General features: G+C 36.6%; 1 protein-coding gene across 2 annotated transcripts in view; it reads left to right on the top strand.

Moving 5' to 3' along the window:
- The window catches only part of LOC126939425 (40S ribosomal protein S17-like), a 670,460-nt gene that overhangs the window by 95,274 nt on the left and 559,216 nt on the right, over positions 1 to 15,970 (top strand). The window lies entirely within an intron of this gene.

The following is a 15,970-nucleotide window of genomic DNA, read 5'->3' as shown; positions in this document are numbered from 1 at the left end:
CTTGTAACTGCTGCTAACCTGAGCATACATTAATTGCAACTTAAATCCATCATTCCTGGGCTACAGTTCTCAAACAAGGCCCAAGTAAACTCTCTATTTACACTGATTTTGATTTTTTTTTTTTTCTTTTAGGTCTACAATTGGTAGCACTGGAGAGCACTCAAGACCCTTTTCAAAGACCTAGAGGGCGGAAATTTGATTGATGTTTTGATGTGAGATACAAGAGCTTTGAATCTTAGAATTTTCTTAGAATTGTCCCCACTTCTTCTCTCCTCAACTTGTCTCTCATTTTTTGTATTCAGCCTCATAGTCTCTTCTCTTTCTAGATGGATTATCTTCATGTATTGTCCCCACCAGGGGAAAGAGAGCTCCACACCCCTAAGCTAGAATTAGTCCCAGTGGAAGACAGTGAATGGATAGCTTGGGACTGATGCTATTATATGTAGGCTTTTCATCTGATTCTTGTCTTTGAGATGATTCTCCTTTGTTGTGAGATGACTCTTCTTTGATTTTCTGTATAAAGGTTAAGTATAGGGAATGGGGGCCTTGAGTAAACATTTTCAAGAGACCGATAGGCCAGCGTTTGCTTTAGGCAACTTGAGTTTATTTCTTTTATAGGCAAATACTTTTTTAAAAAATAATATAACTCATGATTTAAGCTATTATGAATAGGAGCTTCCAAAAATAGGTTTAAGGTTTAAGTGAAAGCTAATAATAAAGAAAGGAGAAAATGCATGAATAAAAGAATGGCAATATCATTACAAGCTGCAAAAGTATAAAAATGGTACAAATGTTCAAAGGAGGCCAGAAGCAGTGACACGGTGGATTTTCATGAACATGCACTTGGTAAGGCACAATTATTATTAGGATCAGCCAGATTACATATTTAGGCCTCAGGCCTGTGAGCTCATGCTAATTTGAACAGCTGTGCAAAAGAAGTTCATTGCTATTTGTTTGACAGATGGAGAAAATGGCACTCAGTAATGGCCCAAGTTGCTTTGACACAAACTGATTTCCCTATTGTTAAAACTTACTTACAATATCAGTTGCAAATAGCTTTGACAATTTGAACCTATTCTTCAGTGCTGACATCCTTAGGAAGAACTTTTCAAAATCCGAGACCCTGATTTGAAAGAATATTACGGTTATTGTAGCCAACCTCCCCTTACTCTGTTCTAAACAAGATTTGAGAAGTGATAAACTGTGGGTCATATACATATTCCCATTGTTTGAAGGGGATTGTTAGTCACCTTTGTTGCTGATTGTCATTATTTGGAGCTGATCTCTCTTACTTTTGGAAATAAAGGGGATGATTGCATTTTATTCACAAGAAAGGGATTTATAACATTTATAATGTTGGAAGAAACAGCTGTTTCTCTTTACTATAGCATTTGCTTTCTTTCATCACATAAGAAGTCAGCTGGGAGATGCTACTAAATGTTACACTGAATGAAACACAAACTGAGAATTTGTTACTATTTGGGGATAATTTTTTGCATAATTGTTTTTATAGAAGAGAACAAAATGTCCTTAAAATAATTTTTTATCAGAACAAGGAAAACAGAAAACACAATTAAAATGAAGGCTATTCAGTCAGAAAATGTAGATAAAAGGTACGAGAATTAATAATACGATAACTGAAAAACATTTTGCATTTCTATAGTAGGTATTAGGAAAGCTCACAAACCCAGGATTTAGGAGGTAAATTTCTTTACTCTCTTTTAAAATTACAGACCAGATTATTTAGGATCCTAAATCTTCTCAGATAACGTTTTCTAACAACGAGTATTATTTGGATTAATGAGAAGCAACATTCAAGTAAATGCAGTTTGGGATTAGAGTATTGTGTTGCTACTGTTATTGTGCTTTTAAGAAACTCAGTGATTTTCCTTCATATATTCTTTATCTAAGTATCATTGTGTCTGTATTGAACTCAATATATTTTCTAATTTTCATCAGTCTGCTGATATTTGATCTGTAAGGCCACGTTCTTTTGCCATTTTTGAATGATCTTCTCTCATTTTCTTTCTCTATAATATGTAGGTGTTTAAAGACATATTATCATGTATCTGCTAAGCGTCCCAATGTTAACTCTTCACACATTTTTAACATTTGTATGGCCCCCATATCTGTATCCAATTATCATGCTTAAGGAAATAAAAAATAACAATTGTAATTATCTACTGAGTAGATAATTACAATTATAAACCCTTTAAGTGGTCTTTAAACCTTATAAACCCATTAAGTGGCATCTTACCCAATGGCAGGTACTGTGCTTTAGTTACCTGTATATCCCTGGTGCTTATCTTAGAGCCTGTATTAGTCAGGGTCTCCAGAGAAAAAGAACTAACAGAAATAGATAGATAGATAGACAGACAGACAGACAGACAGATAGATAGACAGACAGACAGACAGATAGATAGATGATAGATAGATCCTCCTCAGAAGAAAAAATTTGACTGAGGGGTATAAAATTATCCAAATTAAATATCTTGATGTGGTAACTTACAAATTGTGAAAATAGTTTAAAACAAAACTTTACTTCCATATTCCTGGGAAGACAATAAAACCTTCAGGTACATTTGGCTGCCTGATGGGTAATCTAAACATTTATAAAGGGATTTCTTTTAGTTGTCATTTTCAATGCATGTTTATGCTATAACAGTTAATTATTATGCCACAGTATATTTTCACAAGGTAAAGAAAACTTTTATGGTTCACTAAGGACAATCAACTCCTTCACAATCTAGAACCTGAATATTGGACATTCTAAGAACATCAGAGAAAGACTATCCTTGCCATCCACATTGCAACAAAAATTTGGAAACTTGAACCTTGGATTAATAATCTTACACAAGGAAATGCTATAAAGGTGTAGCTTTTTAGGTAACCAAATGCGTTTCAGAATATCATTAGAAGAGAGAAGAGTATTGCTCAGCATTTCAGCTTATTCAAATGTGCAATTCTTTTTTTAAAAAGGTATTATACTTTAAGTTCTAGGGTACATGTGCACAATGTGCAGGTTTGTTATTTAGGTATACATGTGCCATGTTGGTTTGCTGCACCCATCAACTCATCATTTACATTAGGTAGTTCTCCTAATGCTACCCCTCCCCCAGCCCCATACCCCTTGACAGGCCCCAGTGTGTGATGTTTCCCACCTGTGTCCAAGTGTTCTCATTGTTCAATTCCCACCTATGAGTGAGAACATGCAGTGTGTGGTTTTCTGTCCTTGTGATAATTTGCTTAGAATGATTGTTTCCAGCTTCATCCATGTCCCTGTAAAGGACATGAACTCATGCGTTTTCATGGCTGCATAGTATTTCATGGTGTACATGTGCCGTATTTTCTTAATCCAGTCTATCATTGATGGACATTTGGGTTGCTTCCAAGTCTTTGCTATTGTGAATAGTGCCACAATAAACATATGTGTGCATATGTCTTTATAGTAGCATGATTTGTAATCCTTTGGGTATATACCCAGTAATGGGATCCCTGGGTCAAATGGTTTTTCTAGTTCTAGATCCTTGAGGAATCACCACACTGTCTTCCACAATAGTTGAACTAGTTTACACTCCCACCAACAGTGTAAAAGCATTCCTATTTCTCCACATTCTCTCCAGCATCTGTTGTTTCCTGACTTTTTAATGATCACTATTCTAACTGGCATGAGATGGTATCTCATTGTAGTTTTGATTTGCATTTCACTAATGACCAATAATGATGAGCATTTCTTCGTATGTCTGTTGGCTGCATAAATGTCTTCTTTTGATAAGTGTCTGGTCATATCCTTTGCCCACTTTTGGAGGGTTTTTTTTTTTCTTGTAAATTTGTTCAAGTTCATAGATTCTGGATATTAGCCCTTTGTCAGATGAGTAGATTGCAAAGATTTTCTCCCATTCTGTAGGTTGCCTGTTTACTCTTATGGTAGTTTCTTTTGCCATCAGAGTTTCAAATGTCATCCCATTTGTCTGTTTTGGTTTTTGTTGCCATTGCTTTTGGTGTTTTAGTCATGAGGTTGTTGCCCATGCCTATGTCCTGAATGGTATTGCCTAGGTTTTCTTCTAAAGTTTTTATGGTTTTAGGTCTAATGTTTAAGTTTTTAATCCATCTTGAATTAATTTTTGTATAAGGTGTAAGGAAGGGATCCAGTTTCAGCTTTCTACATATGGCTAGCCAGTTTTCCCAACACCATTTATGAAATAGGGAATCCTTTCCCCCTTGCTTGTTTTTGTCATGTTTGTCAAAGATCAGATGGTTGTAGATGTGTGGTATTATTTCTGAGGCCTCTGTTCTGTTCCGTTGGTCTAAATCTCTGTTTTGGTACCAAGGCCATGCTGTTTTGGTTATGGTAGCCTCATAGCGTAGTTTGAAGTAAGATAGAGTGATACCTCCAGCTTTGTTCTTTTGGATTAGGATTGTCTTGGCTATGCAGGCTCTTTTTTGTTTCCATATGAAATTTAAAGTAGTTTCTTCCAATTCTGTGAAGAAAGTCATTAGTAGCTTGATGGTGATGGCATTGAATCTATAAATTGCCTTGGGTACTATGGCCATTTTCACAATATTGATTCTTTCTATCCATTAGCATGGAATGTTCTTCCATTTGTTTGTGTCCTGTGTCCTCTTTTATTTCCTCGAGCAATGGTGTGTAGTTCTCCTTGAAGAAGTCCTTCACATCCCTTGTAAGTTGGATTCGTAGGTATCTTATTCTCTTTGTAGCAATTGTGAATGGGAGTTCACTCATGATTTGGCTCTCTGTTTGTCTCTTATTGGTGTATAGGAATGCTTGTGATTTTTGCACATTGATTTTGTATACTGAGACTTTGCTGAATTTGCTTATCAGCTTAAGGAGATTTTGAGCTGAGACGATGGGGTTTTCTAAATATTCAATCATGTCATCTACAAACAAGAATGATGTGAATTTCTCTTTTCCTAATTGAATACCATTTATTTCTTTATCTTGCCTGATTGCCCTGGCCAGAAATTCTAACACTATGTTGAATAGAAGTGGTGAGAAAGGGCATCCTTCTCTTATGCCAGTTTTCAAAAGGAATGCTTCCAGTGTTTGTCCATTCAATATGATATTGGCTGTGGATATGTCATGAATAGCTCTTATTATTTTGAGATACATTCCATCATTACTTAGTTTATTAAGAGTTTTTAGCATGAAGGGCTGTTGAATTTTGCTGAAGGCATTTTATGCATCTATTGAGATAATCATGTGGTTTTTGTCATTGGTTCCATTTATGTGATGGATTACACTTATTGATTTGCATATGTTGAACCAGCCTCGCATCCCAGGGATGAAGCCAACTTGATCATGGTGGATAAGCTTTTTGATGTGCTGCTGGATTTGGTTTGCCAGTATTTTATTGAGAATTTTCTCCTCAATGTTCATCAGGGATGTTGGTCTAAAATTCTCTTTTTTTGTTGTGTCTCTGCCAGGCTTTGGTATCAGGATGATTCTGGCCTCGTAAAATGAGTTAAGGAGGATTCTCTGTTTTTCTATTGATTGGAATAATTTCAGAAGGAATGGTACCAGCTCCTCTTCATACCTCCGGTAGAGTTTGGCTGTACTCTGGTCCTGAACATTATTAGTTGGAAGGGTATTAATTATTACCTCAATTTTAGAGTCTGTTATTGGTCTATTCAGAGATTCAACTACTTCCTGGTTTAGTCTTGGGAAGGTGTATGTGTCCAGGAATTTATCCATTTCTCCTAGATTTTCTAGTTTGTTTGCATAGAGGTGTTTATAGTATTCTCTGATTGTAGTTTTTATTTCTGTGGGATTGGTGGTGATATCCCCTTTATCATTTTTCATTGCATCTATTTGATTCTTCTCTCTTTCCTTCTTTATTAGTCTTGCTATCAGTCTATCAATTTTGTTGGTCTTTTCAAAAAACCAGCTTCTGGATTCAATGATTTTTTGAAGAGTTTTTTGTGTCTTTATCTCCTTCAGTTCTACTCTGTTCTTAGTTATTTCTTGCCTTTTGTAAGCTTTTGAATGTGTTTGCTCTTGCTTATCTAGTTCTTTTAATTGTGATGTTAGGGTGTCAATTTTTGATCTTTCCTGCTTTCTCTTGTGGGCATTTAGTGCTATAAATTTCCCTCTGTCCACTGTTCTAAATGTGTCCCAGAGATTCTGATATGTTGTGTCTTTGTTCTCATTTGTTTCAAAGAACATCTTTATTTCTGCCTTCATTTCATTATTTACCTAGTAGTCATTCAGGAGCAGGTTGTTCAGTGTCCATGTAGTTGTGCGGTTTTGAGTGAGTTTCTTAATCCTGAGTTCTAATTTGATTGCGCTGTCTTCTGAGAGACAGTTTGTTGTGATTTCTGTTCTTTTACATTTGCTGAGGAATGCTTTACTTCCAATTATGTAGTCAATTTTAGAATAAATGTGATATGGTGCTGAGAAGAATGTATATTCTGTTGATTTGGGGTGGAGAGATCTGTAGTTGTCTATTTGGTCTGCTTGATACAGAGCTGAGTTCAAGTTCTGGATATCGTTGTTAACCTTCTGTCTCATTGATCTGTCTAATATTGACAGTTGATGTTAAACTCTCCCATTATTATTGTGTGGGAGTCTAAGTCTCTTTGTAGGTCTCTCAGGACTTTATGAATCTGGGTGCTACTGTATTGAGTGCATATATATTTAGCATAGTTAGATCTTCTTATTGAATTGATCCCTTTACCCTTATGTAACGACCTTCTTTGTCTCTTTTGATCTTTATTGGTTTAAAATGTGTTTTATCAGTGACTAGGATTACAACCCCTTCTTTATTTGCTTTCTATTTGCTTGATAAATATTCTTCCTTCCCTTTATTTTGAGCCTATGTGTGTCTTTGCACATGAGATGGGTCTCCTGAATACAGCATGCTGATGGGTCTTTACTCTGTATCCAATTTCCTAGTCTGTGTCTTTTATTTGGGGCATTTAGCCCATTTACATTTAAGGTTCATATTTTTATGTGATAATTTTATCCTGTCATTATGATGTTAGATGGTTATTTTGTCCATTAATTGATGCAGTTTATTCATAGCATTGATGGTCTTTACAATTTGGCATGTTTTTGCAGTGGCTGGTAGTGGTTGTTCCTTTCCATGTTTAGTGCTTCCTTCAGGAGCTCTTTTAAAGCAGGCCTGGTGGTGACAAAATCTCTCAGCATTTGCTTGTCTGTAAAGGATTTTATTTCTCCTTCAATTATGGAGCTTAGTTTGGCTTGATGTGAAATTCTGGGTTAAAAATTCTGTTCTTTAAGAATGTTGACTATTGTCCCCCACTCTCTTCTGGCTTGCTTGGATTCTGCTGAGAGATCCACTATTAATCTGATGGGCTTCCCTTTGTGGGTAACCTGACCTTTCTCTCTGGCTCTCCTTAACATTTTTTCCTTCATTTCAACCTTGGTCAATCTGACAATCATGTGCCTTGGGGTTGCTCTTCTCGAGGAGTATCTTTGTAGTGTTCTCTGTATTTCCTGAGTTTGAATGTTGGCCTGCCTTGCTAGGTTGGGGAAGTTCTCCTGGATAATATCCTGAAAAGTGTTTTCTAACTTGATTCCATTCTCCCCATCACTTTCATTTACACCAATCAAGCATAAATTTGGTCTTTTCCCATAGTCCCATATTGGAGGCTTTATTTGTTTCTTTTCACTCTTTTTTCTCTAATCTTGTCTTCTTGCCTTATTTCATTTTTTTCATCTTCAATCACTGATATCCTCTCTTCTACTTGATTGAATCAGCTATTGAAGCTTGTGCATGTATCTCGAAGTTCTTGCGCCATGGTTTTCAGCTCCACCAGGTCATTTAAGGTCTTCTCTACACTGGTTATTTTAATTAGCCATTCTTCAAACCTTTCTTCAAGGTTTTTGCTTCCTTGCAATTGGTTAGAACGTGCTCCATTAGCTCAGAGAAGTTTGTTATTACCGACCGTATGAAGCCTACTTCTGTCAAGTTGTCAAAGTCATTCTGCATCCAGTTTTGTTCCATTGCTGGCAAGGAGCTGCGATCCTTTGGAAGAGAAGAGGTCCTCTGGTGTTTAGAATCTTCAGCTTTTCTGCTCTGGTTTCTCCCCATCTTTGTGGTTTTGTCTACCTTTGGTCTTTGATGTTGGTGACCTACAGATGCAGTGTTGGTGTGGATGTCCTTTTTGTTGATGTTAATGCTATTTCTTTCTGTTTGTTAGTTTTCCTTCTAACAGTCAGGTCCCTCAGCTGCAGGCCTGTTGGAGTTTGCTGGAGGTCCACTCTAGACCCTGTTTGCCTGAGTATCACCAGCAGTGGCTGCAGAACAGCAAATATTGCTGCCTGATCCTTCCTCTGGAAGCTTCATCCCAGAGAGGCACCTGCCTGTATGAGGTGTCTGTTGGCCCCTACTGGGAGGTGTCTCCCAGTTAGGCTACACAGGAGTCAGGGACCCAATTGTGGAGGCAGTCTGTCCATTCTCAGAGCTCACACACCATGCTGGGAGAACCACTGTTCTCTTCAGAGCTGTCACACAGGGACGTTTAAGTCTGCAATAGTCTGTTCTGCTATGCTCTGCCCACAGATGTGGAGTTCCTTTCCTCACTGGATATCTGATTATCTCTCTCTGGAAAAAAATTCTGTGTACTCTATCTTCTGTTGTCTACTTAAGTTTTAGCAAAAGTTCAAAAATGTTATTAAAAATATAAGAACTCGGAGGGGTGCAGTGGTTCACACCTGTAATCTCAGCACTTTGGGAGGCCGAGGTGGGTGGATCATGAGGTCAGGAGTTCCAGGTCAGGAGTTCGAGACCAGCCTGACCAACATGGTGAAACCCCATCTCTACTAAAAATACAAAAATTAGCCAGGCGTGGTGGTGTGTGCCTGTAATCCCAGCCACCCAGGAGGCTGAGGCAGGAGAATCACTTGAACCCAGGAGGTGGAGGTTGCATTGAGCCAAAATTGCACTATTGGACTCTAGCCCGGGTGACAGAGACTCTGTCTCAAAAAAATAAATAAATAAAATAAAATTATATATATATATATATGTGTGTGTGTGTGTGTATGTGTGTGCGTGTGTATACATATATATATATGAACTCAAAAAATAGTATTATTTTAGATACCTAGGTATATATTAATAGTGTTCTGCATGCAGGAGAACAGATACTGTTGTGATTATATGACCACATTAAAGTTTGTCTTTAAGAAACAAGGATATCTGCCATATCTTCTTCCTGACCTAACTTTAACTACACTGTGTGTAAAATGAATCAGAAAGGGATTTCAAGGCCCTTTTGGTCTATGATTGACTATACATACATAAGATCATTTTGTCGCTATCTATTCATTAATGCAGTCAGACCAATGACAATGTATTGGGCACCTGCTTATATGTTTCAAGGGTGTCAGATTTATTGTATCTCATAGCGTGGGAGTGGCAAGAAAGTATTCATATGTTCAAAATAAGTAGTCAAGTCAGAATTTGGTTCCAAACATGTCTCATTTTGAGATCCCCAAATTGTAATCACTATGCTATACATCGCCTCTAGTAACCACTGGATGATCTATGATTATTCAGGCCTGGGATATTTGGCAGATATTTTCTCAAAAATAAATGAAATGAGACTGCCACATCAAGAAGATAGTTGCCATGATTTGCTGTCAATGATATAATTTTACCTTTCATATAAAAAGAAAAATTTTGGAAAACTTGTATCTGCCACTATAAGTTTGAGAGCTTCCCAATAGCTGAATCTTTTCTGATGACTGACATGCCTGGTTATCTTAACTATAATTTTTGACATCGTCTACTACATGGATATTTTTAAGATTTACATACCTCAGGAAATAAATATTTTCCAAATGACCAATGCATGATGCTACAAAACCATGTTTGTGTCTAAGATCCATTCTGAGTGAAAGATAGACCAATGGATTTTAAATACAAGAAACTTATTGATGTGGCTTCATATTCTACATTACAAATGACTTTTGAGATACTATTGTTCATCACAGTTGGGTATAAGATAAAAGAAAATCAACAATTATTTGAAAAGGCTATTAAAATATTCTTTCCTTTTTCAACTACATATCATTATGAGGTGAAATTTTCTTCATATAGTTCAAGCAAAACAATATATTGCAACCAATTTAATGTAAATACACATGTTAAAATACAAGTGTTCCCTATTAAGCCAAATATTAAAAAGATTTGAAAAAATTTAAAAAACACATTAAAATTTCTGTAAAATATAGTTTTTTATAAAATATGTTAAGTCATAATAGATTTTATTGTTTTATATATATATATATATAATCAAATATTTTAAATGTCTCCAGTATAATTCTAATGTTGGAAATGTTGAGAAATTTGTCTCTCATGAATAAGAGCTCTTTGGACTCCTCAATAATTTTTAAGAGTACAAGGGTTTCCTGAGGCCAAAAAGTTGAAATACTGCTGTCCTATCACATATAAAACTATGCTATAACGCTGGATTCATTACAACAATGTGTTATTGGTGCAAGAACATTTAAGCACACCAGTGAAGAGAATAGAGTCCAGAAATAGACTCATATATATGATAATTAAATACCATAATAAAGTTTGCATTTTAAATTAGAAACTATCAGAAAGGTCTTGACAGGAAACAGATGGTACTGCAAAATGAAGTAATTAAAGAAATTTTAATAAAGGGACTGTATTCAAGGGTATGAAGAGGGTTAAAAGAAATTAGTAGGAACAGAGCACACCACTTTGCCAGAAACAGTGGGACCCTTTGCCTTCCTAGGTGTGAAGGGTCAAAGAGAAGGGCATATGGAAACTGGGAATAGAACCATTCCCTTAGTAGCTGTAGGAGAGGGCTTCCAGGAAGAAAGTGGGACCTCCCAAAGAGGATGGCCATTGCCAATCAGCAGACCAGCAGAGAGGGAGCCAGAGAGCAACCAAACCTCAGTCTACTCCCATCTTCTGATCTCTTACTGGTGTCTCCTGTTGGCCAAACCCAAGTAAACGATAATTCTAGGGCATGAAAAGCAGAAGCTAATAATGATGGAAAGGGGATCTAGAGGGGCAGAAAGAAGATGCTCAAAGAATAAGAGTATCCTGTTTATTCTTTGCCTATACCTATTCATTCCTATATACCTTTGCTATTTTGTAAGGAAACACAGCTGTGCATTTCTAATTTTATGATCCAGTGGATGAGATAATACTCAAGTGCGCTATGGGCGGTCTGGATGACAATGTCTCTTAGTGCTCCAGAGCTACCCTTCTGGAGAAGGCATTGATGGAGAATTGCAGTATATACTTGTGATTTATGGTTTAATGGGACTATATGTTTTTATCCTCTCCAAAATTTACATGTTAAAACCCTAACCCCAAGTGAGATAGTATTGAGAGGTGGAGACTTCAAAAAGTAATTAGGTCATAAGGGTGGAGCCCCCAGAGTGGAATTAGTGTCCTTATAAGTGAAAGAGACTAGAGCTACCACTCTCCCCGCATGCACTCACCAAGGAAGGATATGTTGAAGACATAATAAAAAACCTGACCATGCTGGCACCCTGATCTTAGACTTCCAGTCTCCAAATTGTGAGAGAGAAATCCTTTTTGTTTTATACACCCATTCTATAGCAGCCCAAACTGGCTAAGACAAATGGTTAAAAAAAAAAAAAAAAAAAAAAAGGAAGAAAGAAAAAGCAGGTCATTGAAACACAGTCCCTCATTTTACAAGGAGATCAGTATCTTTGAGAAAGAGACCTTCAGAGTAGGTAAGAGTCCATTAATTTCCTCCGCAGTGACTCAAGCCAGGTTTCTGCTTACTTGAGCTAAAATTATTCTGCTTAAATTGTCAAATAGCCCTTTGATAAGCCCATTTATTTAGTTTCTAGGGACTCTGTGATCAATTAGCCATTGCAAAGACCTCTGCAAGTTGAAACACTCTGATTATAGTAACCAATTCACAGGAAATTTAGATATTGGTGGTATCAGACACAGACTTTAATAACTAAGATTCATATGGGCAATAAATTAATGAAAAATGTATAATTTCAGCAGAGAACATAAATCTATAATAATCATCAAACTAGATTCTAGAAGTGGAAAATAAAATCCTGCACTCCTAGGTTTTACTGAAGTAAATTATGTCCCCACTGTGTCTCTGATGGTTACACACCACCATTCTTGATTATTATTCAAGAATATTATCATTTCCCATTGAAATGAGAAAGCCTAATTCTGCATTTCCTATTGTCATCTATTAACTACAGAAGACAGCTACACTGAAACTTTCAACATGTTGGATGTCTACTATCTTATTCCCTACTCTGGATAAGTTAATTTCTAGGTCAGGGACGCAGCTAATACACTGAGATTCTTTCAGTAAAAACCTTGGAGTACCCTTTATCAATCTGCCTGGCTAGATCACATATATCTTGAATTCCAAGTGTATTTCTTGGTTTACTTCATCTGTTTCATTTTCTGAAAGGTAGTCTTTTTTACTCTGGCCATTTTGTTTATTTATTTTTGAAACAGGGGCTCATTGTGTCACCCAGGCTGGAGTGCAGTGGAGTTATCACAGCTCACTGCAGCCTCAACTTCCTGGACTCAAGTGATCCTCCCACCTCAGTCTCCTGAGTAGCTGAGACCACAGGCATGCACTGCCACTCTCAGCTATTTATTTTTATTTTTTTGGTAGATACAGGATCTCCCTATGTTGCCCAGGCTGATCTTGAACTCTTGGGCTCAAGTGATCCTCCTGCCTCGGCCTCCCAAAGTGCTGGGATTACCGGCATGAGCCACTGTGCCTGGCCTACTCTGGCTATTTTTAAAGTTATCTTTTTATTTTAGGTTTTCAGAAGCTTTCCAAGATGTACCTGTATTTGGGTTTTTTGCTTGTGTTTTTTGGTGGGTTTTTTGTATTTATCTTGCTTGAAGTTCATAAAGCTTTGTGAATGTTGGGCACAATTTTTTTCTATCCATTTCAGGAAACTCTAGAGCATTGACTCTTTGATTACTACAAGATATTAGGTCTGTCCCATTCTCTTTTTCCTCTCCTCATGTAACTCCAATTACATATATGTTAGATCATTTCACTCTGTGCTGTATATCTCTTATATTCTTGTTTTATTTTCTATCCTTTGGTTGCTTCCTTTCTTCATTCTAGAGATACTTTTCTATGCCCCCATTCTAAATCACTAATCCTTTCTTAAACTGTGTCTTTTGTATACTTGATTGTATTTATTTTCTACTTCTAGAATTCATATTTTAGTTTCACATTCTCTGCTAAAGTTATAAATTTTTCATTAATTTCTTGCCCATATTAATTCTAGTTATAATTAAAGTCTGTGTCTGATACCACCAATATCTGACTTTCCTGTGGATTGGTTACCATTTTCTGATTTTTCTCTAGATTTTTACAGTCAGTTCTTGTCTTTTACCTGCCTGCTATTTTATTTTTAAATAGAGCCCTAGAGAGTCTTCATAAAAAAATAAAGACACAATTGGAAGTTCTGAATGATGACACTTCTAGCAGACAGCATTTACTTTTACTACTAACAGGCAATTGGGGTAGAAACTGATCATCTTAATACAGTGAGATCGAATTAATTGAGAGGCAGGTTTCACTTATTGCGATGTCTGGTCTATTTCTTATTTTTTCACTTTAAGCAATGGTCTTTTAGGTGTCTCAACTGAAAACTTTATGTTTTTACCTTAACTCCCTTTTTGGTGGGTCCTAGAATCCATTTTTTTCCCCTCCCAGCCCCATGAGGTTGCTTAACACTTGCTCAGTGGCTCAGTCTTTCAGGGCACTGCTTTAGTATTTGCAAGTGTGTCAAGGAGAAAGCAGAGCTAAATGTCAGGCACTAGTCTTTGGGTTTCCATTTCCTCTAGGATTTTGGGTCCTTCAAGTACTCACCTCCCTAGTAGCTTTCCAGTGCCTTCACACAGGTTTTTAAAAATTATCTTATCCAGTTTTCCTGCTTGTCCTTAGCAGGAAGGCTGGTCAGATACAATTACTAGCTGGAGGTAGAAATGGTACCCTCATGCTTTGATTGATGGTTCGGTTATATATTGATTTCGAGACTGGAAATAATTTGCTAACAGAATATTGAAGATTTTGCTGTTGAGAATTTAAGTTCAATTTTCATTTCTCTTTTTTCAATTATTGTTCTTTGTTTACTGTGTTTTATTTTTTATTTCAGGGAACATGCTTCCCTTTTTTTTGGTCACCAGTTTTTGAAATTTCAAGAACATGTGCCTTGAAGATTTTTTTTTTTTTTTTTTTTTTTTTTTTTTTTTTTTTTTTTTGAGACGGAGTCTTGCTCTGTAGCCCGGGCTGGAGTGCAGTGGCCGGATCTCAGCTCATTGCAAGCTCCGCCTCCCAGGTTTGCGCCATTCTCCTGCCTCAGCCTCCTGAGTAGCTGGGACTACAGGCGCCCGCCACCTGGCCTGGCTAGTTTTTTGTATTTTTAGTAGAGACGGGGTTTCACCGTGTTAGCCAGGATGGTCTCGATCTCCTGACCTCGTGATCCGCCCGTCTCGGCCTCCCAAAGTGCTGGGATTACAGGCTTGAGCCACCGCGCCCGGCTGAAGATATTTTTTTAATCCTTTGTTCTGATCATTCAAAAGATCCTTAAATCAAGAGACTCATATTCTTTAACTTTGTGAATTTATTTTTAATCACTTCTTTATAATTTATTTCATTCCATGTTTACTCTTTTCTCTTTTTGAAACTCATTTACCTGGATGTGGTTCACTCAGGCTGATATTTTGTTTTATATTTCCTTCCCTATTTTATATCCCTTTTTTAAAAATCCTATTTTCTGGAAAATTTTCTTAACTTTATCATTTAAATTTTCTATTGAATTTTAATTTTTGCTATCGTATTTTAAATTTACATGCCATCTATGTTCTTTGAAAGACTTTTCTTACTTCATAGAAACAAATTTTCTTTTATCTTCCTTGAGATGTTAATGAGTTTTTAAATTCGAGTTTTTATATCCTCGCATAATCTCTGATTTCCCCCAAGTTTTGTTGTTGCTGTTTTTGTTCATGTTGCTTCCTGTCTTTCATGATAAAAACTTAATGGCATGATCTTTGGCTGCCCAATCATATCATATCAACCTGACAACAAAAAGATTTTTGCAATCTGTGACTATGACAGAAATTTGTTGACTGTAGGTTTCACGTGGGGTGACTGTTAGCTAATTTTCTATTGAATTATCTGGAGATGGTGAGAAATCTCAAGGAAGACTTTTCCATTTCTCTTCCTGCAGAAGTAATTTTGGCTACTAGTGTCCTGAGAGTCCACATATTTACTACACTCTTCTCACCCTCAATGTACTTACGTTTCCATAGCAAAGAGAAACTCAGAAATTTTCTGGAGAGTAAACCTCAGTCTTCTACTAAGACTGGTCAGGGCTAAAAATGAGGAGGGAATCCGGGAGTTATCTACTTAGAAAATCTTTCAGTCGGAACTGCTTTTTGCCTCCTCATCTTCACCATCTCTTTCAGAAGTATCCAATGCCTTTGATTTCTGTTAAGAGGTTTAACAAAGCAGATTAACTTGATCGCTTCTAGCAATGCCAGTTTAGATTTATGTTTTCTCAAGTTGGCTAATTCAGTTACCACTTGTCCATGGATTCTCCAGCTTCCAACAGCTTTTTACTATTATTTTCTGTGTTATTCTCTGAGCTTTGGCATCGGTGCTTTTTTAATAAACTTCCATTTTGGTGGAATTTCAGAAGGTGGCAAATAAAGACATGCATTCAAATCACCATCCTTAGCTAGAAGCCATTGTTTGCTTTGAATAAAATACCATTTTGTACTGTTTTACAAGTGCATGTATTATATTGAATAGAAGGCATATTAGGAAGTAAATATTTTAAAGTATAAAGGTTAAAACATAAATACATAAAATTTTTGGCCCAGCATATTTGGGTATGAGAGTCAGAATTTACTTCTGAGAACCAGGTACACGGCTGGAGGTGAAGAGGGATTCTCAGGTATGA

Source organism: Macaca thibetana, chromosome 16 (assembly GCF_024542745.1).
Source record: "Macaca thibetana thibetana isolate TM-01 chromosome 16, ASM2454274v1, whole genome shotgun sequence".
In the NCBI taxonomy this organism is placed as follows: domain Eukaryota; kingdom Metazoa; phylum Chordata; class Mammalia; order Primates; family Cercopithecidae; genus Macaca; species Macaca thibetana.
This window is presented reverse-complemented; position numbering and strand designations above follow the sequence as displayed.